Here is a 26,959-nt window from a genome sequence, read left to right as displayed (position 1 = left end):
GTGACTTGCCAGGGAACACGTTTCCCCCCAAACGTGATCTGAATCGCCTTCGACTTGCCCAAAGGTCTTGCATCCAGAATTTCCATGCCTTCATTCTTCTTCAGGAATCCTGCCCGAATTTCTTCCACCGGGCATCCGTCGTAAGCATTGTATATGACTCCCCGCACGGAGTTATCCATCGCCGCCACGTACGCCGAAACCGGAAGGTCGCGACCGCCCAGCTTAAGCGTTTTTACACTCGCATATGCCCCACTGCGATGTATACACGGCGTGCTCACCGTCATCGTGTTGTTCGTCTCGTTGACCCGAACCAGGTCCTCTTCCGCTGCAGTCGCACTCGTCAGCTTCGCTGCCGCTCTCATTGCAGATCCGAGTTCCCTCGGTGTCACCACACTCAAGTCCCAATTCTTGGGTCTGCACACAACCTTGAAATCCTTGGCCGGCATCTTCAGAAACGGTCGTCGTTTCTGCCGCACCGGCGCTCTCCCCCGCTTGACTTGCTCCGCTCCGAGCGCCTTGCGTCCGTCGCTGCCCGCCTGCGTCTCGCGAGGCGTACTCTCGGCGTTGTCACCGTATAGAGACTTCTTGAATCGGTCTTGTGCCTTCAAAACCGAGGTCCATTCTCCCGCCTCGAACTCTTCGGGCGTTATAGACTCTCCCTCAACCGAGTACTCCAACATCTTCAGCCTCACAAAGGCCCACAACCCCCAAGCACGGCCTCGAAGCCCGGCGTCGCCGGCGTCGGCTCGGCCTAGAGATAGCGTCGGCTCGGCCTATCTTGGAGCCGCGGGGTTGAGTGGAAAAACCGTGGTAAGACGCCTAAAAAGGGGGTAAACTTGCCGACCTTTGGTGTCCGCAGGTGCAGGGCAACTTCCTGAAGATGAGTGCACCAAAAGCAAGTCCAAAGTAGAGCACGTTCCGCCGAAAAACGGTCGCAAGGCCGGAGCCCATGCGAAGCACGTCCGCACAGCGTCTCCGGTAAACCGTCTCCTCTGCAGCCCTTCGCACGGCGGAGAGCAAACGCGACTTCAGAGTGGAAGGGGAGTGGTGGCTGAGGAGGGCATCGAGGCACCCTAGACTGTGCGTGTGCGTGCCCGCTCTCCCACTGCGGCGCATGTGCGCAGCTCTGCCGGCCTCAGCCGCAGACGTAACACGAGAGCGAAAAACAAAAGCACACGTAGTAAATAAAAATAATGATAGGACGCGTTCAAGGTTAGATGAGCATGGCGTTTTTATGAACGCCAGAAACAGGCAATGGCCAAGCGGAGCGAATGCGAGCACCAACAACCAGAAGCGTCTTCTTCTTCGTCTTCTGCTGGCGCCACTCCCCAGCGAAAAAGGAGCCATCCTGGCGACCTATGGAACAGGCAGCACTGGTGGGTCGTAGTGCGGCTTCAGTCGGTCGACATGAACAGTTTCGAGTCCGCGACGCCATTGGTCCGTAGATGGCTGAACGGGCTCAATGACGTAGTTGACCAGGGACGTCTGTCATGGAACCCGGTAAGGGCCGTCATACTTTGAGCTGAACTTTGTGGAAAGGCCGGGAGTAGAGGAGGGAACGCGGAGCCATACCAGCGTTCCAGGTGAATATGATGGAAAGGACAAGCCGGCGTCTCGACTATGTTTCTGGCTCGCCTGGTTTTGCGCGGTAAAAGAGCGTGCGATCTGACATTCTTCAGCATAGGTGGCAGCTTCGGATAGTCGTAGATTCTGAAGCGTCGGGGCGATACAAAAGAATCGTGTCCATAAACGAGGAAGGTTCGCGACCATAAAGAAAAAAGAAAGGAGAGAATCCTGTGGTCGACTGAGTGGCGCTATTGTAGGCATCGTAACAAAGGGAAGGATGCGTTCCCAGTGTTAGTGTGGTCAGCGGAAACGTACATAGCGAGCATGTCGCCGAGAGGGCGATTGAAGGGTTCAGTCATACCATTGGTGTGCGGATGATAGGCGCTGTAGTTCTATGGACAACGTTGCATTCGCAGAGCAGGGCTGCTACAGCCTCGGAGAGGAATGAACGATCACGGTCGCTCGGTAGCTCGCGAGGCGCACCATGTCGAAGAACAAGGTTGCGAAGGATGAACGAGCCGACTTCACGTGCTGTGGCCGCCGGAAGCGCTGAAGTTTCGGCGTAGTGCGTGAGGTGGTCCACGGCGACGATAACCCAGCGGTTGGCATCTGGGGTGTACGGTGGAGGGCCGTAAAAGTCAATGCCGATACGGTCGAAAGGCCGAAACAGACAAGGCAATGGTTGAAGCGGCCCTGTTTTCTGTTTAATGGGCTCTTGCGGCGTTGACACTTGGAGCACGAGTGGACGTACTGCCGAACGAAGCGGTACATTCCGTGCCAGTAGTATCGAAGCCGTAGGCGTGCATACGTATTTAGGACACCGGCATGGGCGCATTGAGGATCTGCATGAAAATAGGCACAGAAGTCAGAACGTAGATGGCGAGGAATCAATAGCAACCATTTACGGCCATCAGAGAGGTAGCTGCGGCGGTACAGGAGCCATTCGCGGATGGCAAAATAGCGAGCAGTCCGCCGAAGCGAGCGGTCGGTGCTGCGGGGTGATGGCTGAGATAAATACTCTGGAAGAGATGCTATCCAAGGATCCCGGGGTTGCTCAGATGGCATGTCGGCGAATGTCAGAGAAGAAGAATCATAGCTTGAGACAGACGCAACACCATACCAGTGTCATTCATACCCAGATCGAAGGTGCAAAGAGGAAAAGAACTCTGCTCCTTGCAAGCAGTCGAGAGCGTCGTCGATTCGGGGCAGCGGATAAACATCTTTTCGTGTGATCTTGTTAAGGCGCCTATAATGAACGCAAAATCGAATGCTACCGTCCTTTTTCTTTACCAGCACAACTGGGGAAGCCCAAGGGCTGTGTGAGGGCTGTATTACGCCACGATGAAGCATGTCGTTGACTTGTTTATCAATGACACGGCGCTCAGCTTGAGAAACTCGGTATGGACGCTGACGTAGGGGTGCATGGGTGCCGGTGTAAATGTGGTGAACGATGGAGGATGCGCGGCCCAAGGAAGATTGGTTATGATCGAACGACAGCCGAAAGTGGTCGAGCAGTTCCAAGAGTTGGGTACGCTGGGCAGGTGGAAGTTCGGAATCAATTGACGCGAGGAAGGCTTCTAAGGAGGACGAATCGGCGGTGGTAACAGGAGTAATGCTGTTAACGTGAAGACTCATCGTGTCGTCAGGCAGTTGAGTGGAGTAGGAGGAATCAACATCGTCAAGCCGACCTGCATACATTCACCACGGAATAAGGTGGCTGGGGAAGAGGACCGATTCGTGACATAAATGGCGCTGCAAGAGTTTTCGACTGTGAGAACTGCAAAAGGGAGGAGGATGTTTTTACGAGAGGCGAAGGCTTCGGAGGGCGCAAACAGGGCGGTGGAATCGGAAGCAGAGTCGCAAGAAAGTGGCACAAACAGAAGACAAAGGAGGTATGTCAGTGTCCGCGGGGACGACCACTCGAGAAGGCGGCTTGTCAGATGCGGCGTCACACGTCGGCGACAACTCAAGTTCGGCACGCGCACAGTCAACAACGGCATGGTTAGTGGCAAGAAAGTCCCAACCCAAAATAACGTCGTGTGAACACGGTGAAAAAACGACAAATTCGACTACATAAAAAACGTCCTGAATGACAAGGCGAGCTGTGTATGCCACTGAAGGTTGAATGCGGTGCGCGGTTGCGGTACGCGGGGAGACGTCGGAAAGAGGAATCGTAATTTTTTTGAGCTTGCGGCACAGTTCTCCACTAAGAATAGACACAGCGGCTCCAGTATCTACAAGTGCTTGCACAGAAACACCTTCGATATTCACGGTTATTTTGTTCGCAGGTAGAAATCGAGGCCTTGAAGTTGTCGACACGAGAGCAGTTCTTGCCTCCGGAACTGCGAGGCCTAGTTTTCCGGTTGGACTGGTGGGGGGCGTGGAACCATTGGGGAAAGTGAACGGCGACGTGTTGAGGGTGACCGACGTGGGCCGTAGTAACGTCGATTCGGTGAGCAGCTGTTCATCGTTGAGTGGGAGGAGATCGGGTGTGGTGGCTCAGAAGGAAAATAGCCTTGATTTACTTCGCCCGCACTAGTATGGATGTCACGACGACGACAGAAACGTGCGACATGGCCAGGTAGACAACAGAAATAGCAAATAGACCTGTTGTCCTGGGTGCGCCAAGGATTAGTGGATGGCGGTGTGGGACGGCGAAAAGGAGGCGGGTTCGGGTGGACTGGCGCACGCGCAGCGTAGAAGGTATTTGCTGGTCGAACAGGATCCGTGCTGAGTGGCATTGCTGGTGCCTGGCGGCGTGCGACCTCAGCATAGGTCAGAGGGGCGAAAACAGGCGGATGCTGGTAGGTGGTTGGGAGAGCCTCAGAAATTTGCTCCTCTATGGCCTGTCGTAGCGTCGGAGCAAGCGCCTGCGCAGAGTCCTGGACGCAGGAAACAAGGGACAATTGTAGCGCCACTTCTCGGACAAACTGCTGTATCTGCCGCATGAGCATTGTGGTCTCAGTAGAAACGGAGCCTACAGTTAACGCTGACAGGTTGGCTGTGTCACAGCTTGGGAGGCGTGTAGCAATGCACTGTTTCCGCAACTCGTCATAGCTCTGACAGTATTGGACCACGTCCGTGACAGTTTGGGGATTTTTGGCAATGAGCATGTGGAAGGCGTCGTCCTCGATCCCCTTCATGATGTGTCTGATTTTATCGGCTTCCGACATCGCAGGGTTGATGTGACGGCAGAGGTCCACAATATCTTCGTTGTATGACGTGAAGTTCTCGCCGGATTGCTGGGCGCGACCGCGTAAGCGCTGTTCTGCGCGAAGCTTGCGAACAGCGGGTCGGCCGAAGACTTCCGCGAAGCTCGCTTTAAAGGAGGACCAGTTGGCAATATCAGCTTCGTAGTTGTGGAACCACAGCTGTGCTACGCCCTCCAGGTAGAAGTTGACGTTGCTGAGCTTGTCGCCGTCATCCCATTTATTGTGGGTGCTTACCCGTTCATACGAAGTGAGCCAGTCCTCGACGTCGTTCTCGTCGGTACCGTTGAAAATTACAGGGTCTCGCTGTCGTGGTACGCCGGAGCAGGTGACCACCGGTGGTGCGGGAGCACCCTGCTGTGGCGCGTCGTCAGGCATTGCCGAGGCGGGGGGTAGAGTCCGGGTACGGAGTTCCAGGATGAAGAGGCAACCAGCACGCTCCACCAATTGATAGGACGCGTTCAAGGTTCGATGCGCTTGGCGTTTTTATGAATGCCGAAACAGGCAACGGCCAAGCAGAGCGAGTGCGAGCACCAACAACAAGAAACGTCTTCTTCTTCGTCTTCTGCTGGCGCAGGTATTTGTCACTACAATAACAAAGCAACAATGAACTAAAGTCTAACTTCGTTAGGGCTGGTAGAACGGCTTAGGGCGCACGACATGGACTGATTCAGGCCGTGAGCAGCGCCGCTGTCATTGCGTAATGCAGTGTGGCGCAACCTCATAGTTCAGTTCGTCAATACGTAGGGACCGAAATACCGTCGGTCACTAGGCCCTCGTGGGCGTATTGGGGTCCAAACACAAACACGGTCGCCGGGATGGTTGGTATTCCACGTAGCGCCATTGTAGATTGTAACGTCTGCTGTCGGTCATTGGCTGGTTCACGATACGAAGGTGGGCGAGCTGTCGTGCTTCTTCTCAATAGAAGGTACAACCATAAAGAGATATTCAACAAGAGCAGACACTTCCATTGAGTACAGCAGCCTAATTGACTATAGCGCACCAAGCGCCTGGCATTTAAATAGGACCACACTTCCGGTTTCGGTTTTGGGCGCGCGTTTTGAACGCTAGCTGATACGCATTACGCCGGCTGCGCTGATTGGCGTGACATTTGTTTTTGCTTCTGCTGCCCAGCCGCGCGCTGTCTTGGTGAGGAATCGTTCTTCTTATTTAGTAAAATTAATATGACTGCGAGTGATCTTTACAAACCTCCATCGAATCTGTCCTCTGTGCAACGTGCAATTTCATAAAGTAGAAGAAAGACGCCATGTGCAAGGAGGAAATGTTAATTTTGCTCTATAAATGCTTGTTCCGGGCTTTTGGTGCGTTGACACAATGTTGTGGCACCAGGTAAGCACCAGCAGTACTCGTACGAAGCTCCTCTGGACGGCATCAGCTGAAAAAAAAAGCAAATTACAAGCATGTAACATTTTGGTACTTTAAACAATATAGTAAAACTGCGTGTAGTGGCCAAACGTGAGAAAGTGGTGAATGGGTGACATTACAAACAAAAGCAATTCAATTTTATAAATATGGCGTAGAAAATACCGGATTCATCCCAGACAATATTATATACGACAATATGCCAAAAAACATCTGACTTCCAAGCATTCTCCCATTCCCGGGCCTTATTTCCTGCACTTTAAGAAAACACATACACGGGCGACAGCACGTTTTCGACACAACTTGGGCTCAGCCAACGCGATGGTACGCCACGTACACAGAGGTGGCCACAACGCAGGCTCTGAGCCAGACCATGCTAGACGCGCGCAGAATGCCTTGTACTCGCCCTCTAGACAAATTCATGGGTGCAAAGCCTGTTTTAAGTTGTTGACAAGAAGTTTTTCAGTAGCAGGTTCCTGGTTCTCTAGCTCCTCAGCGTTATCTTTTGCGCATTCTGCCGGCGCAAGCATCATACTCCCGTGTGTACATACTCCCTTTTGCCAACCGCTCGTAACGTTTTCGACAAGCGTGAGTACCGAAAGAAGGTGTACGAGTGTGTTGCTGAGGGGGCCATAAAAAGCGTCACAATCTTGGCCCCGTAAGATTCAGTGAACTCGAAACTAACTGCGTCACAACGGCCGACCTGCTTTTCACTAACTGCGTCAGAACGCCGGATGCTGCAAACGTGCCTGAAAAATATCCCAAAGGTAACGAAATTAGTTACAACAGTATTGGGGGTCAGAGAAAGCGTCACAAGCTTGTCCCAGCTTGTACACGCGAAACTAACTGCGTCACAACGCCAGGTGCGACAAGCGTGCCAAAGAAACTACCGATATAAGTTACAGTAGTGTTGGGGCTTATAGAATACGTCGCAAACATGTCCCAGTACGATTCAGTACACTCCAACGTAAGTGCGCCACAACGGCCGAGCTGTTTTTCGCTAATTGCATCACAACACTCGATATACGTATACCGTGCCGTCAGCATAAATTGCTTGAAGTGCCGCGCAAACTGTCAAACAAAATTTCTCACCTTGCCGTAGTCCAATGGCGCAGTGGTGCCGTGACGAAGTGCAGAAGAAATGGAAGAAAACGCCGAGAGCCCAAGAAATCAGGCTACATTCAAAAAAAGACCGACAGACGGGTCGCCGAACAGGCGAATGCTCACATGCGCAGCCAGCTTCGCTCGCTTCGGTTGTGTATCTAGTGTAGTATCGGTGGCGTATTGATAGCGTAACTGGTGCATCGCGCATGCATCTGGCGCGTCTGGCGTGTCATTGGTTTGTCGCTAGGTAACGCGAGAAAAAAAATTTGCAGTGGCTTAGCTTGGCTGTGCCAGGATATACGTAGCGTGAGCGAAGCTTCAGCTGGGTGTTCCAAGCTTTCCTGGATGTCTAGGATTAGCTTGACTATCATGCTAATTGGTGCTTCAATGACACACACACGGTATACGCATTATGTGACACATGTATATTTATTTTTTGCTCAACGTCTGGTTGCTTCTCCATTGCCACAAAGACGGCTGGGTGGTCAGTGTAGTAACACGCTGCCGTCTCTGTGACCCCAACGCAGTATTTTGAATTGATTGTGTGTCTGTGATGCACAAGATCATTGCTGGTTCAAGCCAGGGCCCTTTTTTGGGAACTGCCGCGCCGCTGCTGCTCCGGACCCGTGGGCTTTTCACGCTAACGAGGCGCACGGAAAGCGGGGGTCGTCTGCCACGAGCTGTAGTTTTGTAGCGATAGCTACATCACGCCAGGTTTTCGCCTCTTCGGCGTCGCCGCACTTTGAGCCGTGGCCCCACTTTGACGTCACACCACGGCCCTCGATTCTCCAGCAACTCGGCTCGTCGCGGTCGCCGCACGGCCACCGCTCCTGCCGTTGTTCCTGCCGTTGGTAAAGCCCCTTGGTGTTAGAAAGTAGCGACACGCTTTGATCTACGCTGCAACATCCTCGCCGGCGCGGTCAACCTCCTTATTTTCTCCCCCTCTTTCGCGGAAGCGGCGCATCCGCCACGCTGAATGGCTGCGGCGCGCGATACTACCCCATCAGGTGACCCTGATGTCACGAAAACGGCGCGAAACTTGCTTTCGCGCGCCTTCAGTTTCTCCCGCCCGCCATGCGCTGTCAAAGTGGTGGTCGCCAGGCCGCTCCTAGCGTGCGTTTCCTTGTTTTCCGTCTTTCCGTAAAAGTCTGAGCTTCGTTCTCTGTGGAAATACCGTGCTGCTGCACGTTTCAATGCAGCAGCAGGTCAGAGAAAGGGCTAGCATTATTTTCTATTTCCCGAAGAGAACGGAATGTCGTTGGCCGGTTCCGTGGCTCCATAACATCGGGAGAAAGGATTTCGCGCCTTCTAAGCACGTCGTTCTTTTCGAGGTGAATCTTACAGCTTTCGTAGGTGAAGTTGCATGGAGATTTTAATCCTCTTTTCACAGCTGGACTATTTGTTCAGTCAATACAGAGCACCTATAACTGTGCATATAGTTTTTTTTTTACCAAGTGAGTCGCTGAACTTTTTTGTTGACTCTTCGTGCAGTGACAAAGCTTTTTTGTGTTCTCGCGCGTGCGTTTGTTTTCAATTGTATGTAATTTATAGGTTAATGGGTGTAACTCTTATTCTGTAATGGTGTGTGCGTACGTGCGTGTATGTATGTGTGTGTGCGTGTATGCATGTGTGTACGCGTGTGCATGTATGTGTATGTATGTGTCTGTGTGTGTGCGCATCAAGGAGAAATACTTTGTAGTTAACGTGGTACTTTTTTTCTAACCATTCATCGGTCCGTCCCGAACCTTCGATGCCGCCTAGATCATTCTGTAGTCCAGTGCCGTCAGATACGAAGTACTGGTAGTGATTTTCATCGTGCGAAAAAGCGTGAATAAGTATTATTTTGTTGAATTAAACCAAACAATTATCTTCTTTCCTGTATATAGGCATATGAACTTTAGTTGGTTAAGCGAAAGTATAAAAATCAGTCAATTAAGAACCGTTCAATGATATCTTGGCAGCCGCTGTGAAGTAAAAAGCCATACGCACGGAGGTGAAGTTACGTATCTGGCATGTATTATTCGCGCATGCCCATAAAGTACAAGGCATGTGCTTCTGATAATGTCCCTCAATCCTGATAAACTTGACATCTTGAAGTCTGTAGGTTAATCATCAAGTGCCATAGTCTTAGAAGTTTCCGTGTGAGCAATCAGCCTTTTTTTTTTAGAGACTTAGGATACTCCCGGAGGTGATGGAATGCAATTTCTCGTCGTTTCATAGTGACGGAACACAGGTGCGTGTGTTGGCTGTTTCGCAAACACAGCACGTATTTTGCACAGTGGCATTCGTATAAAAGCTTTTGGCCCGCTCATTTTAACGAATTCACTTTAAGTAAACTATCACATTTCTTCTTGGTAACCTTCTCTGAGCCTTTTAAGAGCCATAATTATGAACCAAATTCTCGTTTATACTCTACGCAGCTTATATTATGTGCGCCCAATACACCTCCGCGTTACGGGCAACCCAAGTGGTGACGTAGAGGCAAACAGCTCAGCCTCTGCTTGGCACTCATTTTTAGGAGCGCTTGCGCTTGTATTTTTGGAGCGTCCTCAAAAAAATGTCGCGATGTTCTATCGGAAGCGTACTTTCGTCATGACAGTTTCACAAGGGTTAATTCCCATAAAGCGTTTCAAAAGGCCGAATAAACAAGCGCGCGCATTGATGCTAATGCGGCTGCAGCGAGCCAAAGGACGGTTCAGCGTGCCGTGCGCACCGCGCCGGCCCGGGCAGGGGAGAAATCCGACGAGAATTGAGGAGGAAAGTGTCGCTACTTTCTAACTAGAGTGTACTAGAATATGGTCGAGTGTAACGAGCGGCTGGGGCGGCGCATGCTTTGCCGTGAGGCGCCCGACGTGGAAAAATACTGGGGCGGCGCTGCGGTCGAAGTGGATTGGGCTGCATCAAGGTCGCGCCGTTGGAAAGTGCTAGCGATACTGCTCGGCAGGGTCATTCGTAATACTTCGCGCGCTGGTATTTGCGTTCAGACCGATCAAATGGGGTTCATAATTGCATATGACATGTATTTATGCCTTAAGAATAAATTACTTTCTTTCACTTCTTTATTTATTTTTTATTATTTTTTAATACCGCTCGGTCATTGCACGTGCATTGCGGCCGCAGTGTCGGCTTTCATTCTACTGTGTTATTGTACGGTTCCCTTCGGAGAAAAAATATTTTTGTCGTTCTTCAAGCAGCATGTATCTCTCGTGTGTATTGTTGCACATAAAGTTTTTCGTCAGTAGGTCCTGCGAAACGCAGAAGGAGAAAGATATGCAACCTTCCTCCTCGCGGCTTCAAACAAATAAAACATAGCTGCCCATCCGGCGCCTTGTCCTCAGATTTACGGGAAATATTGTTATAGAAAAAAAAAAGCTGCAGCGCAACATTTCATTGACATTTTCGCCTTTCTCGCGTAACAGAATGCGGAGTAATCGTTAAGGGGTCATTTATTGCAGTCGGACTTCGAGCGCCGAAAACGGTTTTAGTTAATTAAATCAAATCAAAGGGGAATTTTATTAGACAATAATATAAAAAATGCGTACAAAGATACTTGATCCCATAGCCTAAAGCGACCATTATATATGCTAATATTTGGCCGTAAGCCATACGTGGATGTTTTTTCCAGTCGATACTTCCAAAAAAGAAAAGAAAAAGAAAAGAAAGTCTGCGCGGTAGCCTAATTAGTGGCTATATAGTATAGTGGATACGGTCTTGAGCACGCCGGTTCAATCCAGGTCGCGGAATTCGATGGGAACGAAATGGAAAAAGACTCGTGTACTTCTATTTAGGTGCGCGTTAAAGAACCCCAGGTGGCAAAAACTATATAAACCGGGTGCCTTAATCATATAGTGGTTTTGCCACGTAAAGCCGAAGAATTTGCTCATATTAAAAAAAAGAAAAAAGCAGGTGGCTGCGTTCTTCGGCTTATTTCTGGGGGTGTCAACAACATAAATTATTCTCGAGTCTGATTTCCGAGAAAAACATGTTACGCTTATACCGCATTTCATGCATAAATGTAATGCCGTTCCCAAATGTATGACCGCTTAGCTCAGAAGCTTGTATATTATAAACAGCTGCTTTCAGTTATTCGGTGCACTATCATAACGACCATAATGAAACAATTAAAGGAACGGCATGTCTCACATACACGTAGAGATATGTGCAGATTTCTTGCGTTCGTTGAAGAAGATAAGTGTGGCACCACATGGGGCACTCAGTTCTAATGAGTTGAAAACACGGTGAGACTGTCAAAAATCCTTGTCTGACTCAAGTTAGCAGATTTACAGACTGCCCTAAAACGGGGCGTTTATATTGATTGAGAGCTAGGAACTTGTTAAGCAGGACTTATTACCACCCGTCCGTGAATTCTCTCAGGAACTGCGTCTCTGCGCAACAGCCACGACTCTCCGGCAGCACAATCATTCGGAATGACAGTCCTCACCTGCATGCAGTCACTCACCTTTGAGACTTCAATAGTGCTGTTATGCGTTACATTCGAACGGAAACGACTATTCGGCATATCGTACACACACACACACACACACACACACACACACATATATATATATATATATATATATATATATATATATATATATATATATATAAAAGATGGTTTTGCCTGCTATGCACATTATTTCTGCGAATGCGAGTTTTATTTGCAGTATTCACTAGTAGGTGTGTTTGTTACTGCAAACACGTGCGCTTGTTCCGGTCGGTAGTTCTCACTTTTTCAATTATTGCATTTAGAAGATTTGTTATTTCTTCCCTTACATATATATCGTGAATATATATGTCTATGTACCCTTTGATTTAATTACCTAGAAACACATTAGTCATTCTTCGCGCCACGCAGTTAATAAACCTGGTTTATTTCACTTTAATATTGTTTTCTTCGATCATTGTCCCTGATCAATATCCATCGACAAGAAGCGCACGTAAAATGACACGGTATCAATAATAAAATTTAAAACGTACCCTTCATGGTGCAGAGATACCAGTTACTTTTAGAGGACAGTGGTAAAAACAGCACTTCACACGGCTAAAACTACATTTGGTACAGGCTGTCAAGAGTCATGGGCACACCGAAGCAACTAAAACATTTAAAAAAAAATGTACTGCACAGAGGTTCTGCGAGAAAAACTGGGCGTCCCGCGCTCGCTAGCAGACGACGCGCTTGACAACGACAGCAACATTGAAGACGTCGCGTGGTATAATCCATGCCTCAAGTATATATGTTTGGCAAAATGGTGTAAGCATACATTTGCAGTTGAAATAAAGCACTATTTTAAGAGCGTACTATGCGCAATCGGCCTCGGCGCCCGCAGCGAAAGTACGTTGAATATGCCGCGGAGCGCGTCTCCGCCCCAATGATGATGATGATGATGATGATTTATTGGCATCCCCTTTGAAACGGGGCGGCGACAAATAGTCACCTAGCCTGCTTGATTTAATCAGGTATACTGTAGATGTTCTTTATCTAGCATTGTTGTATACCTCTCATTATTTTTCTTTTTCAAAAATTTACTTTCTACCACTGCCTATGATTTTAAGAGATCAGGTCGTATCCATCTTTTCCCTGCTTTTTTTCCACCAGTACTCTAATCGTCTCTTGCTGATCTCTACGGCTGATCTGTTTATGTTTCCTTCCACTTTAAACCCAAGCGCTTCTGGGAGTTGCACGTTACCTACGGTTCTCGCTGGGTGGATCCGGTCGCATTCCATCTGTGCTGATTGGTCTCTGGATCTTTACTGCAGCATACACATGTCTCATCTAGTTCCGAATATTTGTTCCGATATGTTTTAGGGGCGAAGCTCCTTATAGCGGCACCCGTTCCGTCCCCGTCGTAGTAGTAGTAGTAGTGTGTAACCAGTCTGAGAAAACAGAGAAAAAAATTCCGAAGTTGTGTCCGTAGCGCGGAATCGAACCAGGGACCCCTCGCTTCCGAGCGCGCGGCGTTAGCCCACTACGCCACGAAGCGGACATGGACAAACGCACCACGATGGCTATAAATACCCAACATTAACGAAAGGCCGCGTTTCTAGCGCGTTTCTAACGCGTTTGTGCTAGCGCGTTACGGCCCGTGTAAGAAGCTGGTGTAAGACGCTGTGGCCTCTCCACCTTACCTTCAACGCGTTTCGAACGCGCTGCCCAAAGCGGTGGCAAGTCAAGTTCAAGTCGAGGAGCGTTTATGAATACGGGGGATATACTCTCTCGGCAGTCATGTGATGGCGTCGGCAAACGCGGTGCATGTTCCGGCATGTGTAAATGGCTGCGTAAGACGCTGTGGCCTCTCCCCCTTACTAGAGAGTACTGCACGTTTCTAACGCGTTTGTGCTAGCGTCCCCTTAAGCGGGAGATCCGATGATTCCCTCCGGAGCTTCGCCCACTCATCATCATTCACCCCGTGGATATGCTGTGATCTTTTTTTTTTTTTTTGTCCTTAGGCAACCGGCTCGAGCCTCAAATAGCAAGGCGCTGCCCTTTGTGTTATCGTACAAATTTTTCCTTCTAATTTCTTTCTTCTCATTCTTGTAAATCTCCATTGTCCTTTTTGTTTCCATTCTTTGCGTCCAGTTCGCCCAATCCAGTTCGCTCGCAGCGCCCTCGCACTATTTTTCCACGCGCGGCGCCTCAGCGGCAGAGCGCCGTTCGGCCCACTCGACCATTGTCTAGTACACTCTATTTCTAACATCAAGTAAAACCCCTATATATAAAAAATATCACAGTTTCGCCCTAAGGGCGAAGCAATGAATGCGATAGCAACACAGCAATGTCATACGAAGTAAGGTGAGCGGCTTTGGTAGCAATATGAATTGTAGTAAACATGAGCTGATTAAGTAAGCAGGTGTGCTGCGGCGTAAGTAGACCGACATGAAGAGAGACTCGATGACCACGAGAAGGCGCGTGTGAAACGGTGGTGTTGATGAGAAGCGCTTCCCGTGGGCAGCGCGTGCGAAGGGACACACCTGTAGCGCTGCACTGCCGATCCGGGCAGCATTGCATGTGTAGCGTGCGTTGGAAAATGTGGCCCGACTATTACTAACTGAATGAACAAGCGTGGTGTGAGCGCGCACAAGCAAACATAAATAGATCACACTGAATGACCGCAGACAACGACTGTCAAAACGCTGGCAGCAAGCGCATATACGTCGCAGCGGGCGAAGGTACGTGCGGTCTATCGCTTCAACGGAAACTGAGCGGCGAATGCACAGCGCATAGAAAAGGTCAGAGCCGTGTGGAGATAAGAGACAGTGCGGCCGGCGAGCGACGAGCGCGGTTGTTGGCAGAGTAGAAGTTCGCCCCCCCCCCCCCCCCCCGCTCCCTCCGGCGCTGCCGTCCCGCTTCCTTGCTTGCACGTGGGAGATTGAGTGGGAAGTTCCCCTTGCGCCCGGTTGCAAGATAGGCCTTTGGTGCCGGAGCGCAGCGTCGCCCCACCTCCCTCCCTCCCTCCCATACTCCCACGCGCGACGGTCGCGTTTGCTTTCCGCCGTGCGTTCGCTCTCCGTGATAGCGCGCGTCCCCCGCACGCTACCGCTCGGGCATACTGCGCGCGGCGATGATGTTATCTATACGGAACCTCACGGCGACGGCGACGGCAGAAATCCAGTTTAAGTGTCCATATAATTGCTATCGCAATAAAAGTAGCCCCATTCTTAGATCTTGCTGCCACTGCGCTCACCCCGGCGTTCCCTCCTCGCCGCCTGCTGTCGCCCCTGCCTCCTCCGCTCTCCCGTTGGCCAATTCATGTCACGTGGAATTACGCGTTGCTAATATATATATATATATATTGTAGTGGGGATGAAGCAACGGACTCACCAGTGGGACTCTGTCTTGGCTGTAGGTGCGAGCGTAGATCGCGAGCTGCTGACGCCGACTGAGACTGTCTTTGTGCCCGTCGTGCAATAGTTCCGCCTGCCGTCCGGTGTTAATAAACCCCCTTCCAAAGTGGTGGAGGTGCCGGGGTCTGCAAACCTGGAACTCCGAAGTCGGACGCTACCACCTGCCCCGACAATGCCTGACGAAGTCGCCCAACAAGCCACCGCCCAATCTCCGCAGGTCGTCGTAACCGGCGCGCTGCGCCTGCGCGACCCTCCCTTCTTTAGTGGAACAGATGACCACGATGTGGAAGATTGGCTGGCCACATTCGAAAAGGTGAGCGGCAACAATAAGTGGGACGACCCGTCGAAACTGCAGAATGTGTCGTTTTACCTCAAAGACGTCGCAAGCCTGTGGTACCACAACCATGAGTCCGACATCGCTACATGGAGTGAGTTCACGAGACGCTTCGCAGACGTGTTCGACCGCCCCGCCGTGCGCAAGCTCCGCGCCGAACAGCGCCTCCGTGGGCGTGCGCAGCAGCAAGGTGAAAATTTCACCAGTTACATAGAAGACGTCATCGACTTGTGCAAGCGCCTGAATCCATCTATGCCCGAGCAGGAGAAGATAAAGCACGTCTTGAAAGGCATTGACGACGACGCCTTTCAAATGCTGCTGGCAAAGGACCCACGCACGGTAGCTGAGCTTACAACCTTGTGCCAGAGCTTTGACGAGCTCCGTAGGCAACGCGTCTTAGTGCGGCGGCCGACAACACCAGACGATTCCCTCGCCGCTTTAACCATCGGAGGTGATCACGGGACGCTACTGTCGCAAATCAAAGAGTATGTGCGTGAGGAAGTGGCACGGCAGATCTCGTGTTTATCGTATCTGCCGACCCCAGAAGTGCCTACGCACAATCTTGCGCCGTCTCTCAGACAAGTCATTCAGGATCAGGTCTCCGAGGTGCTGCCGTCCGCCTCTCAGCCGCCACCTGTTGCCGCACCACTCACTTATGCGGCTGCCGCTGCAATGCCTCCGCGTCGACCGCCAGCGTTGGCCTCTCAACCTGTCCGACAGCCACCGGCGCCATTCCCTGGTGCACAGCAGCTCATCGTCAACCCGTGGCGCACTACCGACAATCGACCGATATGCTACGTTTGCGGAATTCCCGGTCATGTCGCACGCTTCTGTCGTAGGCGCTTCGCGGCTGCCTCGGGGGCACTAAGATACCGCGACTATTCATTCCGCCCCCGGTACTACACTCCACAAGACGCGCCACCTGAGGTATACGCACGAGACCCCCAGACTGACTCGAACTTTCAACCCTTTGCGTCCCGTCGCTCACCCTCGCCACGCCACCGTTCTTTGTCACCGATGCGTCGCCGACCCACCGCTGAGACGGAAAACTGACTGCCGCAGCTCCGGAGGCACGAGCTGCGTCGTCGTCGACCTGTGTAAGTCCTCGCTTGTCCCCAGCCAACGTTGTCGAAGTTTTTGTTGAAGGTGTACGAACTCTTGCGCTCATCGATACCGGTGCCACTATATCTGTCATTAGTCAGAAACTTTGCCGCACACTTCGTAAAGTCACAACGCCACCTACAGCGTTTTCCCTCAGTACTGCAAGCGCACAGCGAATCCATCCGATTGCGGCATGCACGGCTAAGGTCGTCATTGGCGACGTACTGTACAACATTGAGTTTATTGTGTTGACTTCGTGTTCTCATGATGTGATCCTTGGGTGGGATTTCTTGTCGCGCCATCACGCCGTTATAGACTGCGCTCACGCTGAGGTTGAACTGTCTATATTTGGCGATGTACCTTCGGTCCATATGCCCGTGTCTGGTGTTGACAAGCTTGTCGTGGCTGCTGACACTGACCTGCCCCCTCTCAGTGCCGTCATTGTTCCTGTTTACTGTGCTGCCCTTACTGAAACTACAGTTCTCTTCACGCCGTCTGACGTATTCAGTCGCCGCCACCATGCGTCGCTGCCATTTGCCGTCCTAGCACTTCACCAGGATACCTCCGGAATACTTATTTCCAACGCTACCTCATGCCCTGTCACGTTGCGCCGTAATGAGACGCTTGGCCACGTTCAGTCAGTCGACGATGATGTAATCGTGCCTATTTATTCCTACGAGCCCACTCCGAACACTGAGCTGAACGCGCTGACACCTCCCCTTGCATCCGATGACGTGTCTTCGGATGTATTTTCCCCTGCCGTCGACAGTAACCTCGCTCCGGATCAACGTGCGCAGCTTATTTCCCTTCTCAACGAGTTCAGAAGCTCTTTTGACTTACCTCAAGCGTCATTAGGCCGAACGAACACCGTTGTTCACAGAATTGAGACCGGAACCAACGCCCCTTCGCGCCAGCGCCCTTACCGCGTATCACCAGCGGAGCGTCGTATAATTACGGAACAAGTTAACGACATGCTTCAGCGTGGAGTCATCAAGCCTTCCTGTAGTCCTTGGTCATCCCCCGTTGTGCTGGTTAAGAAGAAAGACGGTTCCATTAGGTTTTGTGTGGACTACCGGCGTCTCAACAAACTTACTAGAAAAGATGTTTACCCTCTTCCTCGCATAGACGACGGCCTCGATTGTCAACAAGGCGCCGAATTCTTCTCATCGCTCGACTTGCGTTCGGGTTATTGGCAAGTCCCGGTGGCCGACTGTGACCGTCCAAAGACCGCGTTCGTCACACCAGATGGCCTGTACGAATTCACAGTCATGCCATTTGGACTTTGCAATGCGCCTGCAACATTCGAGCGAATGATGGACAGCATTTTACGCGGTCTAAAATGGCATATCTGTCTCTGCTATCTAGATGACGTCGTCGTGTTCGCCCCCGATTTCGCTACACATCTCGCCCGTCTGCGCACGATTCTCCTATGCCTTACCAACGCAAGCCTTCAACTCAACCTGAAGAAGTGTCACTTCGGGGCTCGCCAGCTCACCATACTGGGTCATGTAGTGTCAAAACACGGTATTCTTCCTGATCCTGACAAACTTCGCGCCGTCGCGGAGTTTCCTAAACCGACTACACTAAAAGAACTGCGCAGCTTTGTGGGCTTATGCTCGTATTTTCGTCGCTTTGTCCGGAACTTTGCCTCCATCATGGCACCGCTTACGAAGCTACTTGCTCGCCCTGGTGACCTATCAAATTGGACTCAAGCCTGCGACGACGCCTTCACTACATTACGGCATCTGCTTACCTCACCACCCATTCTACGCCACTACGACCCGACTGCGCCAACCGAAGTACACACGGACGCCAGCGGTGTCGGTCTTGGTGCAGTACTCGCGCAACGCAAACCAGGATTTTCCGAGTATGTTGTAGCTTATGCTAGCCGTGCCCTCACCAAGACGGAATCCAACTACTCAGTAACCGAAAAAGAGTGTCTGGCGATTTTGTGGGCAATAAGCAAGTTTCGTCCATACTTATACGGCCACACTTTCGACGTGGTGACTGACCATCACGCTCTGTGTTGGTTGGCTTCCCTGAAGGATCCTTCTGGTCGCCTTGGACGTTGGGCTCTTCGCCTGCAAGAATTTGACATTCGCGTGGTGTACCGATCGGGGCGAAAGCACTCTGACGCTGATGCTCTCTCCCGATCTCCCGTGAAATCGGCTGAAGAGCCGCATTCACCTGATGTCTTTCCCTTGGCTGCTCTGACCGCCACAGACATGCCATCTGAACAGCGCAAAGACCCCTGGATCACCTCTCTCCTGAATGTTATTTCCGCACCGCCAACTTCTGCACACCCCCGTGCACTTCGCCGCCAAGCCACGCATTTCGCGATACGGGACGAACTGTTATATCGTCGCAACTATAGACCGGATGGCCGTAAATGGCTGCTTGTCATCCCTAGCCACATGCGCTCCGATGTCTGCGCATACTTGCATGCTGACCCCCAACATGCCCACGCTGGTGCGCTGAAAACGTATGAGCGGCTCCGCCAACGTTATTACTGGCGTGGACTATATACCTACGTCCGAAAATACATATTGGGTCTTGTGTCAACAACGGAAACCATTTCCCCATTCGCCCGGACTCCTGCAGCCTTTACCGTGTCCTGCACGACCCTTCGACCGTGTCGGAATCGATCATTATGGCCCACTTCCGTGCTCTGCCGCTGGTAACCGATGGGTCATTGTGGCAGTGGACCACCTAACGAGGTATGCGGAAACAGCCGCGCTTCCTTCGGCTGGTGCTCGTGATGTTGCGAACTTTGTCTTACGTCATTTCGTCCTCCGCCATGGCGCACCACGCGAGCTACTGAGCGACAGAGGGCGTGTGTTTTTATCCGATGTCCTTCAGGAGCTCCTTCGTTCATGCCGTACAGTTCACCGCACGTCTACAGCCTACCACCCACAGACCAACGGACTCACAGAGCGCTTCAACCGAACGCTGGGAGACATGCTGTCCATGTACATTGCTTCTGACCACACTAACTGGGATGTCGTTCTTCCGTTCGTCACTTACGCTTATAATACCGCGACACAGTCGACCAGCGGCTTTTCCCCATTCTTTCTTTTATATGGCCGCGAACCATGCACCCCTCTCGACACCATTTTGCCGTATCGTCCGGACGTCTCCGAATTCAGCCCAGTTTCTGAAATGGCTCAATATGCTGAAGAGTGTCGTCAGCTGGCCCGTTCATTTACTTCAGACAACCAAGCCCTCCAGAAAGATCGCCATGACCGCAATCTCACTGAACAAGCTTTCGCCGTCGGCTCCCTCGTATGGCTCCGCATACCGTTCCATTCCCCTGGCCTGACTCCTAAGTTTGCCCCCAAGTACCAAGGCCCTTATCGCGTCATCGAGTGCCCATCTTCCGTCACCTATGTCATTGAGCCGCTCAACCCAACCTCCGACAAGCGTCGTCTTGGCCGCCAAGTGGTCCACGTGAGCCGCCTAAAGCCATATCATGACCCCCTTGTTGTCACGTCGCTTTGAGTCGCCAGGATGGCTTCCCTTCGCCGCCGGGGTATTGTAGTGGGGATGAAGCAACGGACTCACCAGTGGGACTCTGTCTTGGCTGTAGGTGCGAGCGTAGATCGCGAGCTGCTGACGCCGGCTGAGACTGTCTTTGTGCCCGTCGTGCAATAGTTCCGCCTGCCATCCGGTGTTAATAAACCCCCTTCCAATATATATATATATATATATATATATATATATATATATATATATATATTTCCAGCGCGCTCCGACTGCCATTCTCGGGCATGTGCGACGAAAGCGCTGTACCCACAAACGGATCAAACGTGTTTGGGACAAGAACTTCGTTGTGATGGCATGCTGCAGCACCTTAAGTTGCCGCCGCCGCCTACAAGGCGAGGGCAACAAGCTTTTTTTGTTTACCATCCGGCGAGCGCAAACGCTTGCTGCACATTTGGTATTCGCGCCGTCTCGCGCCGAGCGCGACAGTGGAACGGAGGACGAGGGAAGTGGTTGGCGCTACTTTTTATATATAGGGGTTTTAACATCAAGAGGCTTTAGCTGTTGGGTGCTTGCCGCACCCTCTGTGTGACGTCACACCACGGGCCTCGATTCTCCGGCGACTTGGCTAGAGTGACCTAGAATATGGGAAAGCGTCCAAAGCGCCGCGCAAATGCATGGGAAAAGCGAGGACCTTTTTGTGTGAACTCCCGCGCCGCGGCGCTGCTGTACCGGACCCGTGGGCTTTCTCCGCTGCGGAAGCCGCGCCAAGGCGGCGGGCGTCTGCTACGAACCTGATATTTTGGTTGCTATTAGCGAACATCGCGATAATTTGGGATATATTAAGTACCGCGTCACCGCAAGGTAATACCGCAGTGACTTCCGCACAGAGAACGCGTTTGCCGGCTGTGAATACGGGTATTTTGTCTATTTCCTTCTAGCTCGCTTGGTCCGCGCTTACGCGGCTGTTTGAGTAACGCATTCCGCGCGCTTATTTCATTTAGTTATGCGTGGAATGAGCAACGTGAACGTGCTGCAGAAGAAAATAAGCTGGAGACCGCGATAATGACCAAGAGAACGTAGCAGATATGGCTAGCTCATGCTAACGCTTTTACACCCTGTCGTTTCCTTTCATTTATTTATTGCATTCGATTTGCTTTACAAGACTGCATCCCGTGCTCTGTTGTTTCTTTATTAAGGCGAAATTCTAAACTGGGCTCTTGGGAAGCGGAATGTGTCTGTTGGCTGATGCCGCGGTACCAAAAATAAATACAAACCGCGTAACTCTCGCGGCTCGTTCACTTGGTATATATACCAAAGTATAGTGTGGAAAGGCACTTATGTGTGGCTAAGATGACTGATGGGTCATGGCAATAGTAACTTGACATACACTGTAAACGAAAATACCCCCCCATGGGAATTTTAACAAGGTGATGTGCCCTATATACTCCCATCCTTGAATATTTATTCCGATGTATGGGAGGAATACAACGGCATTCCCTCGTTTCACTCCGCTCACAACCTGTGGGAGGATAAGGGTGGACATGACGTGATTTTATTCCGCCTTCAAAATTTTGTTCTCCCCGGGAACTCCGCACAGGGAGTTTTAAAAAACTCCCCAGCCGGAACAGGTTGGTCACGTGGTGCTTCCCATAAGGCTGTGCGCCGCGCCAGCGACCGGCCGCGTTCGGCGGAGTCGGCGGTGCTCATGGCTGACGGTTTTTTTACATCTGTGAAGTGTCGTTTCGTGCCAGCGTTTCGCCGATTTCTTTCCTATACTTCTTTCCAGAAAGTGTTATAGGCGTGCCTGAAGCTCACTGCATCTCATCTTCATGTGCGTTAGCTGTGATCACTCTGCTGACAACGATGAATGCAAGAGCAACGATTTCAAGTGCGGAAAAAGGCTTAGTTGTGACCACGAAGCTGCTGGTTGACTTGTGATATCGGCTCGGATTTCTGGCTGTGCTTTCGTGTTGCGTGACCTTGACTGGTGTTCCTCAGTGTGTTCAATGCCACTTTTATGTCCTTTTGAGTATATTCTGACAACGTCCGGTGTAAAGTGCCGCGTAGCAATGGCAACAGCAGCCACTGTTCGAGCGACAACGTCCGTGATAGCCGCACATAAATGCCATATTCTGACTTCGTCACGGTGCTGTGCTGCCAGTAAGTTAGACCGTGGTGCAAGCAACTCTTTTATGAACCTGTGTACGGATTTCCTCGCCCAAGAAATACGGTAGGACGTAAGTACGTACTGTGAATAAAGCTTCTTACTGAGCGATGTGAATTGAATTGTTATCGCGCAGTTCTGTTTTGATCACGTCGTTGCTTCGGATATTGCATTAACATCATGCTCCATCCAACATACTGATTTAGGATCATACCTGCTGGCTCCGAGCGTGCCGATTCGTTTGCCAGATCAGCGATATGGCTCCGTTTCACAGCCGAGAGACATTGCTTGGACGCGGAGCAAGTAGTGCGGTCAAAAAAATGTATGACTACGCAATTTTCGATGTTACGTAGGCTGCTACGGGTCATGCTCACATGTAATAAATTGTTATCCAGCCACAATTCTTTCGCATGAAGCTAATTTTGTCATGAAGCACGCGCACGTACATTTTTCTTGCGTACTGTAACTAATGCACTACTTTTTGGCCGCGGACGCCGGCAGTGTGCGAAGTCGCTTCAGCGCTCACGGAATGGCATTCTAATTTTGAAACATTATGCCATGAACGTTGTTTTTTCTATATTCTAAGTTAACAGTTCCGTGTGGATTTAGGTTTCATGTTCTTTTCAGAGAGGCCGATCTCGTATGTGCGAGCCTGTGAGTAATAATTCTGACAACACTACAGCTGCTCGCTAGGCCGTTTCGAGGCCCACATTATCGTGGCTATATATACTGGCAGGGTTGCTTGTTGTTGCGTGTCGAGTGTGCGTTGGACGTCCTTCACAGCTCTTCATCGGGTGTTTCTCAAATGTTTGTGTTTATGTATTGCTTGGTCTGTCTGGTCTCGTTCACTTGTTTCGCAGAATTTGGCTTATTCTTGTGCGTATATTTCGAAATTTGACCCGAAGCCTCACATAAAACTTCTCCACGCGAATTGACGTGTCTTTTTTTTATACTCCCGGTGCACCTCGAAAAAACTCCGTCCAGCTCGAAGTAAAAAATAAAAATGACAAAAAAAAAAAAACTCCGAAGGCACCACACAAAAATTCCGCCCGCACGGAGTAAAAATTATACTCCGATCATTCGGAGCATAATAAACTCCCAACCGGGGGGTCGCTAGAGGACAAGCATTATACTCCCACCTGAGAGTTATTTCCGTTTACAGTGTACTTGCACTCATGTCACGATTAACGATAACAATATGACGTGTGGTCATATGACGACGGCCAGAAATCTCTCTGATGCTGTGGGTGTGACGATAAAAACGTGTTGAATGTCAATCTCGATCTCAACGTGTCGAACTTGCCCATATATCATGAAGAACTGAGAGCACAGGTAAAGGGTAATAATAGTACAAACATTGTACATAATAATATAAAAGATAGATAATAATAGTACAAACAATAACAATAAACCCCAGCAAATTTCTGGGGTTTTAAACCCAAAAATCACAATATGGCTATGAGAGACGCCGCAGTGGAGGGCTCTGTTAATTTCGACCACCTGGGGTTCTTTAACGTGCACCTAAATCTCGGTACACGGGTGTTTTATGCATTTCGCCTCCATCGAAATGTAAGCCGCCGTGGCCGGGAATCGAACCCGCGTCCTCGAGCTTAGCAGTACAACCTACCAAAGCCACTAAGCTATAGCACGGTGTGTATAGGTAAAGGGTACGTAAGAAATATACGCGGCAAAAAAAAAAAAACAAGACAAACCAAAATAAATGAAACGCTAACAGTGCAACATTGTATATGTATGCCTCATTTCATAATTACGAGCAAGCGTCCGAAAACGAACATGATGGATTACGTATGTGCAACTCGTCTTTCGCCTTCGTGTGTTGCAAGAGCGCAAACACTAAGCGAATTTTAACATGAAAGTAACTTTAGGAATATTTATTGCGTATGCTCGCTGGTTCGTACACAGCAAATATACTTACTGATCACTAACTACGTACTTGTAGTTACGTAATGAAAGAGGCAACAAATCACCAGAACATAAACTTTTCATTTTTTGCTTTTATTGAAAGTAACTATTTTAGGGATATTTAGAATAGCGATATTTGTAGTGCATCAAAGACAGTAATTTTCAAGACGATTTTCCACTCAATATAATGCAAGCACAAACATCGTCACGCGCCATGAATGCTTGTTAGTTTACGTAAAACATCACACGTTAAGCAATAACTATGATATAATGAGAAAATACATGTTGGTAATTTCAGGAGGATTCACGGATTATTAAAACAAGGCTATTGTAGTAATAACCTTTACATAACAAATTACTAAATGGCTAGGCCAGTAGTAGCTATCTATTCATTTCAATGGAGAAAAAAATATATTTGTTTAGCTATATTGGCTAGATCGAATGGCTTTTCTTTCGAATGTCTCAATTTGAAAAAATCTTCGCTCACGGTGAACCTTAAGGCACATCATGCGCGAAGTTTGTCTTGAAGAGATAGCGTACAGCAAGAATTGTTCGTGTACGCAATCTTTGAAGCGAAATAAGCCAGCAATATTGCGGCGTTAGGGCCGTCTCTGCTCTTTCTCTTGCTTCCCTTACACCTTCTCAGTCTGGTCTGTTCATAATGAAATATTGTCGTGGCTAAAAAATATTCGAATAGGCATATAGCTGTAAACCACTACTGACCGTGAGCGAAAAAACGCGTAATGGTGAGCGAAGCGGTCACTGCAAGCACGCAAGTATTTCACTTGACTGCGCGAGTAATTTACTTTTTTTCTTACTATTATTCTTGCAAGCATGGTGCTATTGCCCGCATACCCATGCGAATAGCGTTTCTTTTTTACGTTCTTTCCTTGCGCGGGCTCATTTAGCGCGTTTCTACGCACGCACAGTTACCGTAATACCGTTCCAGAACTCTAGCACCGGAGCTAGGCCGCGCTGATGAGTTTGATACGTTAGTTTTTGCATTATACTGCTGCCCAAGCACAAAGAAACGCTCAAAGATGGGTGAGCTCCATGCAGCACCACACTGTTGAAGTTAAATAGAGTTTATGTGCTTTGCGTGGAAAATGAACGCATAAAACTACAGCGCGTAGCAGACGATCCTCGCTTCCCGCGTGCTTCGCGAGCGCGAAAAGCCCACGGGTCCGGAGCAGCAGCGGCGCCGCGCGGCAGTTCACAGAAAAAGGCCCTCGCCGGAGCTGGTGCTTTGGACACTTTCCCATATTCTAGGTCCCATATTCTCGTCGCGGTCGCCGCATGGCCACCGTAGCCACCGCTACTAGAGTGTACTAGACAATGGTCGAGTGGGCCGAACGGCGCTCTGTTGCTGAGGCGCCGCCTGTGGAAAAATAGTGCGAAGGCGCTGCCAGCGAACTGGATTGGGGCGGAGACACGCTCCGCGGCATATTCAACTTACTTTCGCTGCGGGCGCCGAGGCCGATTGCGCATAGTACGCTCTTAAAATAGCGCTTTATTGCAACTGCAAATTTATGTTTACACCATTTTGCCAAACATATATATTTTAAGCATAGATTATACAAATTATACAACGCGACGTCTTCAATTTTGCTGTCGTTGTCAAGCGCGTCGTCTGCTAGCGAGTGCGCGTTCGCTACGCAGGCGCTGGCGGACGCCCAGTTTTTCTCGCAGAACCTCTGTGCAGTCCATTTTTTTAATTGTTTAGTTGCTTCGGTGCGCCCATAACTCTTGACGGCCGTGCCAAATGTAGTTTTAGCCAGGTGAACTGCTGTTTTTACCACTGTCCTCTAAAAGTAAATGGTATCTCCGCACCATGAAGGCTACGTAAGAAAATTTTATGATTTATATCGTGTCATTTTACACGCGCTTCTTCTTGGTGGATATTGATCAGGGACAATGATCGAAGAAAACAATATTAGAGTGAAATAAACCAGGTTTATTAACTGCGTGGCGCCAAGAATGACCAATGTACTTCTAGGTAATTAAATCAAGGGTACATAGACATGTATATTTACGATATATATATATATATATATATATATATATATACATATATATGTAAGGGAAAAATTACAAATAGTATAAATGCAATAATTTAAAAAGTCAGAACTCCCGACCGGAATAAGCGCACGTGTCTGCAGTAACAAACGCACTTATTAGTGAATACCGGAAATAAAACTCTCATTTACAGCAATAATATTTATAGCAGGCAAAGCCATCTTGTGTATATATATATATATATATATATATATATATATATATATATATATATATATACATACATACTAGTCGGAGTGAATTCACTCCGACGAAGGTCGGTACTCCGGCCGAAACGTCAGTCAGTAGATATGCCATTAACGTTCGTCTTTTTTTCCCCTTATTTTGAATATACCTCCGGGTCTGGCGCGAAACCCTTCATCTTGTAAGCATATATATATATATATATATATATAGTAGTAGTAACTGGATTTTTCAATGGGCCAAGCGTATTTAGGAAAATCAGAAGCACAACTTCGCGGTTATCTTAGGTTTATTATTTTCCCAACAGTTTCGGTCGGTGGACCGATCCAACCGAAACTGTTGGGAAAATAATAAACCTAAGATAACCGCGAAGTTGTGCTTCTGATTTTCCTATATATATATATATATATATATATATATATATATATATATATATATATACATATAACTGAACAGCTGCGTTCAGTTATCCGGTGCACATTCATAACGACCACAATGAAACAAAGGAAGGGCATGTCTTACATACACGCAGAGATATGTGCAGATCTGTTGCGTTCGTTGAAGAAGTACGTACCACATGGGGCACCCAGT

The sequence above is a fragment of the Dermacentor silvarum genome, chromosome 2 (genome assembly GCF_013339745.2).
Source record: "Dermacentor silvarum isolate Dsil-2018 chromosome 2, BIME_Dsil_1.4, whole genome shotgun sequence".
Taxonomy (NCBI): Eukaryota; Metazoa; Arthropoda; class Arachnida; order Ixodida; family Ixodidae; genus Dermacentor; species Dermacentor silvarum.
The sequence above is the reverse complement of the archived record's forward strand: the minus strand, read 5'-3'. Positions refer to the sequence as shown.